The sequence below is a fragment of the Zootoca vivipara genome, chromosome 4 (assembly GCF_963506605.1).
Source record: "Zootoca vivipara chromosome 4, rZooViv1.1, whole genome shotgun sequence".
Lineage (NCBI taxonomy): Eukaryota > Metazoa > Chordata > Lepidosauria > Squamata > Lacertidae > Zootoca > Zootoca vivipara.
In genome coordinates, this window is record NC_083279.1 from 100713276 (window position 1) to 100729146 (window position 15871).

At 43.7% G+C, this 15871-nt stretch overlaps 1 protein-coding gene and 1 pseudogene across 1 annotated transcript in view; both read left to right on the forward strand.

The window, feature by feature from the left end:
* Window positions 1-15871, forward strand: part of LOC118085582 (zinc finger protein 883-like) — a 198628-nt gene that overhangs the window by 106039 nt on the left and 76718 nt on the right. The window lies entirely within an intron of this gene.
* The window catches only part of LOC132592086 (zinc finger protein 420-like), a 32442-nt pseudogene that overhangs the window by 16111 nt on the left and 460 nt on the right, over window positions 1-15871 (forward strand).

Consider the following 15871-nt stretch of genomic DNA (forward strand, 5'->3'; position numbering starts at 1 on the left):
AATATTTTCGTGTGGCAGCACAGCTAGGCTTTGGAACTCCCTGCCTGTTGATACCAGGCAGGTGCCTTCACTACTTCCCCCCCCTTTTCTTTTTGGTGCCTGCAAAAATAAATAAGCCCATCCAGATAGGTAAGATGTGGACCTGTATTTTAATCTGCTTTTTAGCATATGCTTCATTTGAAAATATTTATAAATATTTTTCTCCAAACCGACTTCCTTGAAGAGCCAGAGCACAGAATTGGTCCTTCTCCCTGCTCAGAGCCCATCCAGGAGCCAAAATCCCCCAAAAAATCATCCCTTGGCATTGGCGTAGCCAGGGGGGAAGCTGCCGCCCCATATCCTTAAAAAAAAAATAAACAGCTGAGGTTCTGCCAAGCGAGAGAGGACTAAGCTGGGTGGGCTCGGCTTTGGAAGGGTTAAAGGTGTTATGTATTCAGATTGGCTGCAGTTCTCACTCTGGGCCACCAGTCTGCAAATGAAGGATTTGAGAGCTGCTGTTCAAGGATTGCTTAGTAGGTTGGAATTCGTTACTGTTGCTAATTGCTTGACATTGTATAAGGCAGGAAGCGCCGCTGTTGTGCAGAGAGAACATGGAGCCCTTATAACTCAAGAGCCGTTGCTTAGGAAGCTGCGTCTGCCACTCATCTTTCCCACACTATACAACAAAAGGGAAGCGAGCTGCCTTCCTAGAGAGGACAGGAATTAGGGGGGCAGGTCCTCCAGAGCCAAGGCCCTCCTTCCCCAGTCCTTTCCTGCAAGGAAGGGGGGTGGAGGGGTGGACTCAGCTTGGCAAGGGTTAAAGGGAAGCGAGCTGCCTTCCTAGAGAGGACAGGAATCAGGGGGGCAGGTCCTCCAGAGCCAAGGCCCTCCTTCCCCAGTCCTTTCCTGCAAGGAAGGGGGGGTGGACTCGGCTTGGCAAGGGTTAAAGGGAACTGAGCTGCCTTCCTAGAGAGGAAGCAAGAGGGGGCCATGTCCTCCAGCGCCAAGGCCCCTCCCTCCCCAGTCCTCCTTTCCTGCTTTGGTGTCTCTCCTGCAAGGGCTGCATCGCTGTCCCCTCCCTCCTGAGATCTGGTGAGTCTATCCCCCCCCCAGGGTGCAGTGGGGAGACGGGGGGGATCCCAGGTGCCTGGGGGGGGGACAAACCCAAGCCAGGGTGGAGAGGGTCCTGCCAGGGAGGGGGGCGAGGTCTGCAAGGCTCTCCTTCCTGGAGATCAGAGGATCCCAAACTCCCCCGAAATCTCCCTTCTTCAAACAAAGGAGTCCCTGGGACTTTAACTCTGTGTGACGTCGCTCAGCGTCATTGCACAACAGAGGAAACATCTGCAAATGGTTTTCCAAAGCTGGACGAGCAGGTGGACTAGCCCCCCCCCCCCAAAATAAACCTACGTGGAGGGAGGGAGGAAAGGTGGGAGAGAAAGGCCAGGAATGAAGAGAGGGATCCCAGCCCATAGTCTGGCTGCTGCATTGCGGACCAGTTTCCCAGTCGTCTCCAAGGGCAGCTCCACACGGAGGCCACTGCAGCAATCCCCTCGCACCCAGAGCATGGCATCCCAGGACCACATCCTCTCTGTCCCAAAGGGATTGTTGCTGGAAAACCAGCCGAGCCGGAAATGGGCGCTGAGCCTCCAGGGACCTTGGCATCAATGCCTGTGTGTGTGTTAAGCTATCTAACAGAATAATAATACTAAATTACTTGCCTAAATTTCAAGGGAGATTTCTTTGTCCCCATCCACTTGGCCCTCAGGGGGTTGGTCAGATGCATACCTGGCCCTCAGAGCAAAGAAAAAGGGACCCCACCCTAGGAGTCTGTCTGGAGTAGGCATCCCCAAACTGCGGCCCTCCAGATGTTTTGGCCTACAACTCCCATGATCCCCAGCTAACAGGACCAGTGGTCGGGGAAGATGGGAATTATAGTCCAAAACATCTGGAGGGCCGAAGTTTGGGATGCCTGGTCTGGAGAGCGTCAGAGTCTAAGTGCAAGAAAAGGGGACAGAAGCAGGGGTTGGGGTTGGGGTGAGGAGCAACTCCTGAGGTCCCCCAGGTGATGACCCCAATGAGAGCCAAGCATCCATTTTTCACAAGATACAAATGACTCCCTTGTCAGTCAGCTTTTGTGTCTCTCTTGTAAGGGCTGTATGGCTGCCCCTTCTGGGATCTGGTGAGTCTCCTCTCCTTCCATTCATTTGGCCACCTCCTCCCCTTTGCAGTGGGGGGGGGATGACACCAAGGCAGGACAGAGCAGGAATATGATGCCCCCCTGATCTCGACTCTAGACTTCTGTGGATGCTGCCTAGAATAGCACTAGCTTTTTTCTTTTTCTTTTGCTGCTGTATCACATTCATCACTGGTAGTGACAAGCAAATGATTCTGGCTCTTTTCACCAGATTTACCTGACTCCCCTCCCCTACCATCTTGCATTCTGCTTTACTCAGTGGGAGAATCTGCAAGAAATTCAGAACTCTGCATAGATATGAACCAGCAGCTGCAGACTCTGCTTGGAGACACTGCCCAGCTTGTCTTTAAAACTCCAAAATTCCTCTATGATGGCTTTCTTGTCAACTTTTGCATTGCAAAGCAATGTTTCTGCTATTTCGCTCAGTTCTTCTTCTTCATAGTTGCTTATAGACTAAATTCCCTTTCTCCTGTGGGGAAGGAATGGGGTCTGTGATGCAGACCCTCCAAGTGTCCCTATTTCACAGGGACAGTCCTGGATTTTGCAACACATCAAAGCATTAAATGAAACAATCTGGAAATGGGTTTCACGTGTAAGTCAGACCAAGCTCAGAGAATAAAACATCATCCATAAGCAGAGAACATGGACTCAGCGCATCTGGGTCTTAAAGGAGCCTGAGAATTTTATTCACTGTCTGACTCCTCTTAGATTTCACCCTCTTCCTTCCATATCACAAAAGTGGCACGTCTAACAAATGCACAAAATTTCAAAAGCAGAATATAAATTTAAACTCCCTGTTTCTTTCATGCTGCTCTGCCCTTCACAGAACTCGTTTCCTTGGCCCAGGCAAATTCCTGGCAGTCAGGGCATAGCATAACATCAGAAAACATCTCCAGCCATGGATGTTCTCACTGCAACTTTGAGAAAGTTGGTGGATTCGCATTTTCCCTCTGACGTTTTATATTACTACTAGCTATCCCGGCCCACGTGTTGCTGTGGGTTTTTGAGTTAAATGGACCCTTTTCTGTTAAATTGACCTTCAGAGTCTCCCTTCAGAGTCCCCTCACCTGCCCTGTCTCAACCCTGACTCCCCTACTGTAAGTTTCAAAAATAAGACTCCCCCACCCACGCCTGTTCCTGACCTGAAAATGCCCCCCCACTGCTTTGGCTGACTCAGGGTCCTACCTCCCCCCCCATGGCTATGGGGTGTTCCCCCCTCCCATTGTTGTGCCTCATCCCTGTGATTCCCCCACCCTGTGAAAGGCCAGTATTCTGATTGTTTTTGCCTGTGGCCTACTGGGCAATGTTGCGGCCTACTGAATTTTCCCTGTCCCAACCCCCACCCTTCATGCTTTGGCTGACTCAGGGTTCTTCCTTCCTCCTCATGGCTATGTGTTTCCCCTCCCTCCCTTTGTTGTGCCCCATCCCTGTGACCCCCACCCCCGGTTGTGAAAGGCCCTATTCCAGGCATCCCCAAACTTCGGCCCTCCAGTCGTTTTGGACTACAATTCCCATCTTCCCCGACCACTGATCCTGTTAGCTAGGGATCATGGGAGTTGTAGGCCAAAACATCTGGAGGGCCGCAGTTTGGGGATGCCTGCCCTATTCTGTTTGTTTTTGCCTGTGGCCTACTGAATGGTGCGGCCTACTCAGTTTTCCCTGCTTGGCAATGCTGCGGCCTATTGAAAAAGCTGGGCCTTGTTGCTGCCAAAGGACTGTTTTCAGTTGGTTGCTGTGGAATTTGGGGGGGTGGGCGGATGGGGGGGCGCTTGTGGCAATGGGGTAGGCTGTTTCGTGTCGGTGGGGAGATCTCCGCTGAGGGCGGGGATCGTTGATCGGGTGAGATATGAGCGGAGGGCATGGATTGTGGATCGGATAGGATTCTGAAGGCCGAGCCCTATGGGGGGGATCTCTGGGGTAGGTACCCCCGTGGCGGGAGGGGGCCCTTGGGAAGCGGGCTGCCGTTAGGGTGGCCTGGTCCCTGGCAGAGGTCTGTTCTACGGGGTGAGCTGTGTCCCGGGGTGGTGGGGTGGATGGAGAGTTGCCGTTATTTTGCCAGTGGGAGGGATTTGGGGTGTATGTTTAAATTTTTTTAGTTGGGTTGGGTGGGGAGTGGGTGGGAGTTTGGGTGTATGTTTGATTTTGATTGGTGGGGTGGATGGAGAGTGGGCGGGATTTTGGCAGTATGTTGGATGTTGTTTGTAGGATGTCCACTGGAGGGGGCAATTTTTGGGTATACAAATCCAGGCATTGCTGTGGCTCCTCCCTGTGACTCCCACCACTCTGTCCCGACCCATGACCTATTCTGCCCCCTCCTCCCCCCAACCCCCGGTTCATCCTTGTGAGTGCCCCCACCCTGTCCTGACCCATGAGGTATCGCAATCCCTCCCCCCCACCCCCCACCCCCCACCGCCGGCGCATCACTGTGACTGGCCCCATCCCTGCACTCCCTCCTCTCCCCAGCCCTCGGTTCATCTTTGTGACTTCCCCCAGCTCCCTCCCTGTGAGTCCCCCGGTGCCAGTGCCGGCATATCCCAGTCTGTATGTCAGGTATTCGGTGTTGGGGGGGAGGCAATGGCGAGGCGTGGGGTGATTTTCGGCATGGTGTCAGCGTGGTGCAGTCTGTGTGACGGTTGGACGCAGGGGGCCAGGGGAAAGATCCTGGCGTCGGGCTTTGTGGAGGAATGGCCTTTGTGGCGGTTATAGCATGTTGGTTGGTGACGTCACGATCTTGCGTAGGTCTTGGAGACGCAGCTGATTGCAAGAGATCAGAGAGGGAGATAAGAGAGCTAGCTCCCTTCCCAGCCCCTTGCCTAGGCCTCAATTGTTGTCTACAGAGGGAGACATGTGACTGCCTGATTAGATTACCGGTATCTGTCTGGAAACTGTAGAAATGGGTCCCTTTCCTTTCTTATAGAAGAAGCTGCAGAACTGTGAGTTGAACCCCATGATTTTTTCCCTTTGCAAGGAAACTCAGCAACTTTGAGCTGATTCTAAAGCATTGAGCAAAAAAAGATGCACAACTCTGAGCTGAACCCCCCCCCAAAAAAGGGCCTTTTCCCATTTGCAAAAAAAGCTGCACAACTTTGAGCTGATCCTCAAAGAAATGGAGCTTTCCCCCTTTGCAAAATAAGCTTCCTCAAATATTTAATGGGGGGGGGCAAAGGCACCTAGGCCTCTAGGAGTTGGATGCTATGCCTAGGACAATTCAAGAAAGCAAAATCTTTTTTTTCTTGTTTTCCTACTCTAAAAACTACCGGTAGATGCGTCCTATGGAGCGAAAAATACGGTATTTCCCAGCATGCACTTTCATCTGAGTTTTGAGTTCTGGAACACAGGGTTTTACCTGACCCAGGTGTGACATCTGTCTACGCAAACGTTATGTGATCCCTCGCGTATTTGCATGTGATGTTGTGTCCAAATCTGAACGAAATCGGTTAAGCGGTTTTGGTGAAAAATGGAGACCCACAAACATGCTCAGTTTACATTTTTATATATATATAGATTGCCGGCAGTCTGTCCAGACCCTGTGCTTTACCTCTTTTGGCTCTATGTATGGATTCCTTCTGCCAACCTAGCAGTTCGAAAGCACATCAAAATGCAAGTAGATAAATAGGAACCGCTACAGCCGGAAGGTAAACGGTGTTTCCGTGTGCTGCTCTGGTTTGCCAGAAGCGGCTTTGTCATGCTGGCCACATGACCTGGAAGCTGTACGCCGGCTCCCTCAGCCAATAATGCGAGATGAGCGCGCAACCCCAGAGTCGGTCACGACTGGACCTAATGGTCAGGGGTACCTTTACCTTTATGGATCCCTTAATTTCCTTTGTAGATATTGGTGCATTTAGATATTCTTTTTCTCCTTTGCCTATTTTTAACGACCGCTTATCTTGTAAATAATTCAAAATTTCTTTTTCTGTTTCTTTCCCCTCTTTATATAATTTGCTAAAATGTTTTATAAAGCACTTTTTTTATTTCCTCCTGAGTATTTTTAATTTTCTCTGTTTTTGTCTTTGTCATTCTCTATCTAATATTTCTCACCATTCATTCACTGTTTTGAATCCTTGAATCCTTGTCGCTCTGTCAGGAGAAGGAGATCTTTGCAGAAATGAACATGGATTCCTGTGAGGCAGAGAGGCCTCCGTTGCACACCAGAGAGAGGCCACTGGGTAAGGAAGAAGGCGTTTTTTCTCCATTTGGCCCCATTCTGTTGGTTTTCTAAATAATCTCTGGGGTGTTTTCACCTTTTGGTGGGTTGGGGGGATAGTTGGGACCAAGAGCCCAGAGGAGATACAGTGGTACCTCTACTTACGAATTTAATGCGTTCCGAACGCACATTCGTAAGTCGAAAAAAATTGTAAGTCGAATCCCATAGGAATGCATTGGGAGAAAAAATTCGTAAGTCGAAGCAACCCTATCTAAAAATTCGTAAGTAGAAAAAATCCTATCTAAACCGCATCCAAGATGGCGGACGGAGCTCTGTTCATAAGTAGAAACATTTGTCAGTAGAGTTATTCGTAAGTAGAGGTACCACTTTATATTTTTACTCACAAATAACATCTGAAATGCGCCCAAACATCCAAATGCACTTAGCAGGTGAGACTTTCTCTCTCTTTTGAATATAATTTTTATTGCGTTTTCACTTTAGACAATAAACAGTAATTTCTGTATTTTAGAATTTCTGTTTTGTTGGAAGCCGCCCAGAGTGGCTGGGGGAACCCGGCCAGATGGGCGGGGTATAAATAATAAATTATTATTATTATTATTATTATTATTATTATTATTATTATTATTATTATTTCCCATATACGCCTACCAATCTCTTTCCCTATTGCTCTGCCGAGTTTATGACTTCCCTCCATCCCGCCAACCAGCTTTCCCTTTTCAAATCTATGTCTCACAGTTTAACCTTATAAAGTCCATGTCAAAGTCCCACTTGTTCCAAATGCACTGCACTCTGGGGCTCCAACCTTTTTTTTCCTTGCAGGTGACAGAATGATGCCGGCAAGACCTCCTGATCCGTCTTTTCATGAGGACAGAATGGAAGCAACGGCTGTGGAACCAGATCAGGTCAGGGGAAGCTGCCTTGTGGGGACAGAGGCCAAGGGCTGGAAAGATGTCTTAGGTCAAGGAGTGGTGGTGAACAACAGTGTTGTCTCAGAGGAGGACATCTCCCTTCTTTTTATTTCAGGGTCCAATGTGCTTTGAAGATGCTGCTGTTCGTTTCATGGATGAGGAGTGGGCGTTGCTGGATCCTGACCAGAGAGCCCTGCATAAGGACGTCATGGAGGAGAATTGTGGGATCGTGGCCTCTATTGGTAAGACTCCCTGTGGGATCATAATATCTGTTTTTAAAATCAAAGCAGCTCTCTAACCACATATATTTTCACAGAATTCAACAGCACCCATACAACACCTGGGGTTACAATATTCCCACAAAAAACTTTGAACAGTAAATTACTGTTTTTTCTGTGAATGATCTTCCTCCAGTTGCAGCTTATTCAACAAGGATCAGGCTGGTCTGAACTACCCAGACTATTTTAACTGTAAACTTCAGAGTTGTTAGGGAAGTTGAAGTAGCTTCTGTCAGGTTTTCTGTTTTTGTTTTTGCTTCTGTAAGCTTTTGGTTGACAATAGAGAAAACTGACAAATCTGCAAATGGCAGATTGTTTTTGTGTGTTTATGCATTTTTCTTTGTATGTTTTTGTATTCTTTTTATGCACTATAAAAGAATAGTAAAAATAGTTTTTTTTAAAAAAAAGAAAGACAAAGGAGAAATTCCAAAATCTTGGCAATAAGCTCTGATAACCCTTCTTCCAAAACAAGGAGCAGACCCGAAGTTGACTAAAAACTACAGACCGATTTCTCTGTTGAATACAAAACAAGGAGCTTTTAATGTTTGATGGATTTCTGTATTTTAATGTTTTGTTGGAAGCCGCCCAGAGTGGCTGGGGGAACCCGACCAGATGGGCGGGGTATAAATAATAAATTATTATTATTATTATTATTATTATTATTATTATTATTATTATTACAAAATTTTCACTGGGGTTTTAGCAAATAGGATGAAAATCATTATAAAAAGATTTATAAGGAAAGACCAGGCTGGTTTCCTATCAGAAAGACAAATAAAAGAGAACACTAGGATTATTATAGATTTACTGGAATATGCCGAAATGAACCCGAGTAAAAAAATATAGCAAGGTTATTGGTGGAGACTGAAAAGGCGTTTGATAGTATTTCGTGGAGTTTCCTGACAGAGACATTTGAAAGTTTGAAAATAAGAAATAGAGTAATGAATAGAATTACAGCTATCTACAAAAAGCAAAAAGCAAAGTTAATGATAAATAATGAAATTAGTGAAGGATTTTATATCGAGAGAGAGGTTACACAGGCATGCTCCCTGTCGCCACTGTTATTAATTATGGCATTGAAAACCCATAAAGGAAATTAGGGATAAATGTAGGAAACCATTGCTACAAAGTCAAAGCATTTGCGGATGATGTGATTATTACGACGGAAACACCATTAGAAAGTATTCAAAGAACCCTAGAAAAAATGAAGGAATTTGTCAAGGTTTCTGGTTTTAAGTTGAATAAACAAAAGTCGAAAGAATATGGGAATATGGGAGAGAAAGACAGAAAAGAATTAGAGAAAACAACAGTGCTAAAAATAGAAGGTAAAGTGAATTATTTGGGCCTTTGGATAACAAATAAAAATACAAATTCGTTCAAATACAAATATAAGAAATTAAAGAAAGCTTAGGAAAATGGAATACATTTTTGTTATGGGGGAAAGTTGTTGTTGTTGTTTAATCATTTAGTCGTGTCCGACTCTTCGTGACCCCATGTACCATAGCACGCCAGGCACTCCTGTCTTGCACTGCCTCCCGCAGTTTGGTCAAACTCATGTTGGTAGCTTCAAGAACACTGTCCAACCATCTCGTACTCTGTCGTCCCCTTCTCCTAGTGCCCTCAATCTTTCCCAACATCAGGGTCTTTTCCAAGGATTCTTCTCTTCTCATGAGGTGGCCAAAGTATTGGAGCCTCAGCTTCAGGATCTGTCCTTCCAGTGAGCACTCAGGGCTGATTTCCTTAAGAATGGATAGGTTTGATCTTCTTGCAGTCCATGGGACTCTCAAGAGTCTCCTCCAGCACCATAATTCAAAAGCATCAGTTCTTCGGCCATCAGCCTTCTTTATGGTCCAGCTCTCACTTCCATACATCACTACTGGGAAAACCATAGCTTTAACTATACGGACCTTTGTCGGCAAGGTGATGTCTCTGCTTTTTAAGTTGCTGTCTAGGTTTGTCATTGCTTTTCTCCCAAGAAGCAGGAGTCTTTTAATTTCGTGACTGCTGTCACCATCTGCAGTGATCAAGGAGCCCAAGAAAGTAAAATCTTTCACTGCCTCCATTTCTTCCCCTTCTATTTGCCAGAAGGTGATGTGACTAGTGGCCATGATCTTGGTTTTTTTGATGTTGAGCTTCAGACCATATTTTACACTCTCCTCTTTCACCCTCATTAAAAGGTTCTTTAATTCCTCCTCACTTTCTGCCATCAAGGTTGTGTCATCTGCATATCTGAGGTTTTTGATATTTCTCCCGGCAATCTTAATTCTATTCTATTGTATGGGGGAAAGTACCAATGATTAAAATGATGATACTCCCAAAAATTCTGTTCCTCTTCCAGACTGCACCTATAATAATAGGGACAAAATATCTGAAAGACTGCCAAAAATACCTTGCCAACTTTATTTGGCAAGGGGGGAAAGCTAGAATTAAATCTGAAATCATGATGGGGTCAAAAGAAATAGGAGGCTTTGCAGTTCCAGATTTAATAAAGTATTATGAAGCTGCATGTTGGAGCTGGTTGAAAGGGTGGATGTTGCTTAAAAATATGGAAATCTTGGAATTAGAAGGTTGGGATAGAATTTATGAATGGCATGGCTATCTAATGTATGGAAAAATACAGGTACACAAAATATTCACAAAAAACCCTCTGTGGTGGACCTCCCCAGTAGAGGCAACATCCACACATAATGTAAGAAAATTGTGGCCAACATACAAAGAGTTAGTGGAAGAAATGAATGAAAAACCAAAATTAAAAGATTATGAAGAATTTTTAAAGATAGGAATAAAATGGCTGGAATATTTTCAGTTGAGAGCGGCTTTGAAAAAGATACAAAAAGTAGAGGGTTTGAAAATAAAATATTGAAGTTAGATAAAGAAATTTTACAGAGTAAACAAAAATACTTACTTACATATATACTTACTTATATATGACATTGGAAATGGAGGGTATGCCATGATGGAGCCAAACAAAATCAAATCGAGAGAACAGCTAGGCTTATCTAATAACAGGTTCCCCTAAGGATGTCAGTTGAACCCTGGAAATAGATTCACCCAACCCTTTAGTAAGACATTCCATCTAACCCACTTGTGTTATTCCTCTATTACCAGTTTTAAGATGTTTTCTTCATTAATTTCTCCCTGAGGCTCTAATCCATTTCTCTCTTCATTGCAGATAGTGATGGACTGGAAATCAAGAACAAGGGTGACCATGACAAAATCCCCACAGTGCAGAAGCAGTATAAATATATTGAATGTGGGAAAAGTTCCCATTCCTCTTCCCATCAAAGAAATCTCATTGGGAAGAAAACCTATCAGTGTGTGGAATGTGCAAAGATCTTCAGCACCAGCTCCTCTCTGAGTTCCCATCAGAAAATTCATACAGGGGAGAAACCCCATCAGTGCTTGGAATGTGGGAAAAGCTTCAGGAAGAGTTCCGATCTCACTTCCCATCAACGAATTCATACAGGGGAGAAACCCTATCATTGTGTGGAATGTGGAAAGAGCTTCAGTAAGAGATCTGATCTCACTAAGCATAAGAGAATTCACAGAGGGGAGAAACCGTATCACTGTGTAGAATGTGGGAAGAGCTTCATTCAGCGCTCCCATCTCACTTCCCATCAAAGAATTCATACAGGGGAGAAACCATATAATTGTTTGGAATGTGGGAAGAGCTTCAGTCAGAGCTCCCATCTCATTTCCCACCAAAGAATTCACACAGGCGATAAGCCATATCAGTGCATGGAGTGTGGGAAGAACTTCAGGAACAGCTCTGATCTCATGGCCCATCAAAGAATTCATACAGGCGATAAGCCATATCAGTGCATGGAGTGTGGAAAGAGCTTCAGTCAAAAGGCCAATCTTACATCCCATCAAATAATTCATACAGGGGAGAAACCTTATCAGTGCATGGAATGTGGAAAAAGCTTCAGTCAAAAGGCCAATCTCACTTCCCATCAACGAATACATACAGGGGAGAAACCCTTTCAGTGCATGGAATGTGGAAAGAGCTTCAGGGACAGCTCTCAATTCACTTTCCATCAAAGAATTCATACAGGGGAGAAACCCTATCAGTGCATGGAATGTGGAAAGAGATTCCTTCGGAGCACTGATCTCATTTCCCATCAAATAATTCATACAGGGGAGAAACCCTATCAGTGCATGGAATGTGGAAAGAGATTCCTTCGGAGCAGCGATCTCACTGCCCATCAAAGAATTCATACAGGGGAAAAACCCTATCAGTGTGTGGAATGTGGAAAGAACTTCAGTAACTGCTCCTCTCTCACTTCCCATCAAAGAATTCATACAGGGGAGAAACCATATCAGTGCATGGAATGTGGAAAGAGTTTCAGGAAGAGGTCCTCTGTCACTTCCCATCAAAGAATTCATACAGGGGAGAAACCCTATCAGTGCTTGGAATGTGGAAAGAGCTTCAGTATGAGCTCCCATCTCACTTCCCATCAGAGAATTCATACAGGGGAGAAACCATATCAGTGTGTGCAATGTGGAAAGAGCTTCAGTCAGAACTCCAATCTCACTTCCCACCAAAGAATTCATACAGGGGGAAACCCTAGCAGTGCGTGGAATGTGGAAAGAGCTTCAGGAACAGCTTTGATCTCACTTCCCATCATACAGGGGAGAAACCCTATCTGTGTGTGGAATGTGGAAAGAGCTTCAGTAACCGCTCCTCTCTCAGTTCCCGTCGAAGAATTCATAGGAAGGGTGGAAAACCCTTCATTATACAGCTTTCAGCTCTAGGGAAAAACACACCTCTTTAACCAGGCCTTTGGCTGATTGACACCAATGCCTTTTAAAAATGTGTGGAGGGAGAGTTACAGGTTTTTTTGTGTATGTGTATTTTGTTTTTGCTTTTAAATATTGTGTTTTTATGTTTTAACTACCCTGAGACCTGTGGGTATAGGCTATAGGAGTCTTTTATAGGGTATAAGCTATAGGAGTCTTTTATAGGGTATAGGCTAAGGGGTCTTTTCCCCCACCCCATTATAAAATATTTTAGGGGGCTTTACTTCTGGTTCCGGTCTGCCTTAATGAATGCCGCTCCCACTATAGCGGCAATCGTTAGCAAAGAATAAACAAGGGTGATTTGAGGGTGATTGCTCCCCCCAGGGCCCATGGGGAGTTAGCTTCACTCACAGATTGTCTTGGTACCTGGGTCCTGCTCCGGCATGGAATCCAAGAGGCAGGGAGGCGCTGAGTGCAAAAGCACTTTGCCTATCTGTAACCCTCTTATGCAGCCATTAAGAAACAGAGGGAGTTCTGTTTATTTTAATGGAATTAGGACTAATAAATGGATGCATGCTGGAACAGATGGTAAAAGATCATAAACTGCTAAATTGAAAAATTGTCCAGTAGCACCTTAGAGACCAACTGAGTTTGTTCTGGGTATAAGCTTTCATGTGCATGCATACTTCTTTAGATACACTGAAGCACAAGTCACCAGCCCCTTAAATTGAAACAGCTACAAAGCCATAACGATTCAAACTGGAAACAAGACTTCCTTTGATGTAAAATATGGTATGTGAGGGGGAGGGAGCTTTTACCCTTTCTTTATATATATCATGTTTGCTACATAAATGATTCAGCAACACACACACCCGAATGCTAACAAAAGACAAGAGGAGAACGGGATTATACTTACATATTACAAGGGAAAATAGAACAGTGTGAGAAAATTGAAATGATTTTAAAACATCAAATTTCAACTGTATTGCTTTGGGATGCCCTGGATTTTGAGCTTTGAAGATCGGCCAAGGCTTTGGCAGGACGCCAGATTGTTATTGAGAGAGTTGGACAAAAAGCAGGAGGTCAGGAGTCTTGCTAGAGATTTGGTGGGACACCAAATTACTCTCTCTCTAGACTCAAACAATAAGAACAATAAAGAGATGCCGTGTGACACAGTTGAAATGACAGCCTCATTCTTTGGGAACAAAGGAAAAGAGCGGAAGTAGTGATGCTGTGGAAGAGGAAGGATGAAGAAACATGGATAAAAGAAACATCACACACAGGAAATCTATGGGATACAGAACTCCTCTTGCAGAAATAAAATTTAACAAATGTGTTAATATGGATGGAAGTCAAACACTTTGAAGCTGCTGATAAGGGGTTAAGATCAAGACTGAATATAATTGTATTATTTTAAGACTTCTGAAGCAGGATGGAATAAAATTATCTCACCTTGAAATCTACCATGCAGGAGGCCACACAAAATGTATAATTTGCTTTATAATTGATATATATTTTAATTGTAATTGTAATTTGAGATTGATAAAATGTGGTTTACATCAGATTTTTATTTATTTATTTACAAAAAAAAATGAGGGGGCCACCCCCCTGTAGATAGGCATTGCCATTCAAATGGTGTGCCTTTGATTGATTATGCGAGGTGGGGCTTACCTCTCCCCCCCCCAAAAAAAATATTATATTCAAGTTGGCACTCCTGGTATAGGATGGTATACAAATTAAATAAATACATAAATAATATGAGATCATCTTGGTCATCTTCCTTTGCACATGTTCCAGCTTGTCACTATCCTTGTTTGTTATCATTTTTAAAATTTATGTGCCCTTCATCTGAAGATTCCACAGTGGTTCACAAAATAAACATACAAGTTAAAAGCATGGGTTTCTCAAAAACAAATCAAGCCAGAGAAGTCGCTTTTTTGGGATGGAGTTATAAACTTTGTTGATCAGGGGACTAGAAAATTTCGACATAATATGTTTGCAAGAAGCAAATGTAGCAAGAAATCATAGAAAAGTCTTGATAAGCAATCTATCACCAGACAACACTAAAAAAGAGGTGTAGTAATGTATGCTAAAAATAAATATAACCTGAAACAGTTATTTAAATATGAGAATGGAAGGATGGTAGCAATAGAGATAACCTTACAAGGCGAAAAAAATGTGATAATTGGAATCTATGTGCCAAATGACAAAAACTCGGATATTTTTTTTTAAGAATTGAAAGAAAAAATGTTTGAGTTTTTGAATCAAAAGATAATATTAATGGGTGGTTTAAATGGGCTAGTCTCCTTAGAAATGGACGGGACAATAAGAAAAACTGATTCAAAAGAAGGTAGACTACGTGTAACTGTTTTTAATATGGTGAAGAACTTAAAATTGATGTTTGGCAATTTAGACACCCATTTGAAAGAGAATATAGCCATTTTTCAGAACCAAAAAAATAGATAAGAAAAATGGATTTAGTACAGAAATTTCAAGGTTTGAAAAAGACTTATTGGAAAATAATGTGAAGTTACTTTCTAAAATGTATAAATTGTTGCTAGAGTGGCATACAAAAGATGAAAAAGCCAGATTGTAGTAGGTGTTTAATCAGTAATGATACCACGGGCACAATATATTGGGGATAACAGTCAATTTTCATCTTGGAAAAACTTGAGGGAGGACTTGAAATTTACAGCATTCTGTGCGTTGAAGGAAAATTGATGTATTGGTGGTATTTAACACCTGTAAGATTAGCAAAAATGTATAGAACTGCTTCAAATGTTTGGTGGAAATCATCATCATCATCATTTTTAGTTTGTATACCGCCTTTCTATCTTACAATACTCAAGGCGGTTTACAAGCTGAAGAAACAAAAAATGTACATCTATCAATCTAATGCAATACAAAAATAAGATAGTAAAACAACTTTAAAATAAACAACCTACAACAAAAAAGTAACATTAGAATAGTATAAAATAATAATATCAGCATATAAAAGTTAAACAGAAATTCACTCTTAACAGTTACAATAAAAAATTTCTAAACTATAATCAATAAAACAACGGCAAGCCACAGTACATAAAATAATACAATACAAACTGAAAAGCAGAGACTAGAGGGTGGAAGGAGGTCTTGATTCAGGGAATCCTAAATGATGAGATGTGTTAAGTTGTGGGTAGACATTGCAGACGACACAGTGATTTCTTCAAGAAGCTCTTTATTTGGGAGCTGGAACTAACTGGCAGCTCAGCCGGCCTGCTTTTATAGGCAGCCGGCTTGCACTATTGTAACATTGTACACTATTATACACTATTGTAACATTGCAACAACACAACAATCCAGGTTACAGGTAGGTAGACGTGTTGGTCTGAGTCGAAGCAAAAAAAAAAAATTCCTTCAGTAGCACCTTAAAGACCAACTAAGTTTTTATTTTGGTACTAGTGGAATTCAGCCCGTTTAAAAACGGGTGCTGGAACGCTGCTCTGTGCAGCGCCGGCAGGGGACGGAGCTTCGGAGGTCTCCGAAGCCCCGTCCCATGTCGGCGCTGTGTGCCGAGGTGGCGGGGGGGAGGAGCGCTTCTTCCCCCCCCCCGCTGCCTCGCCGCGCA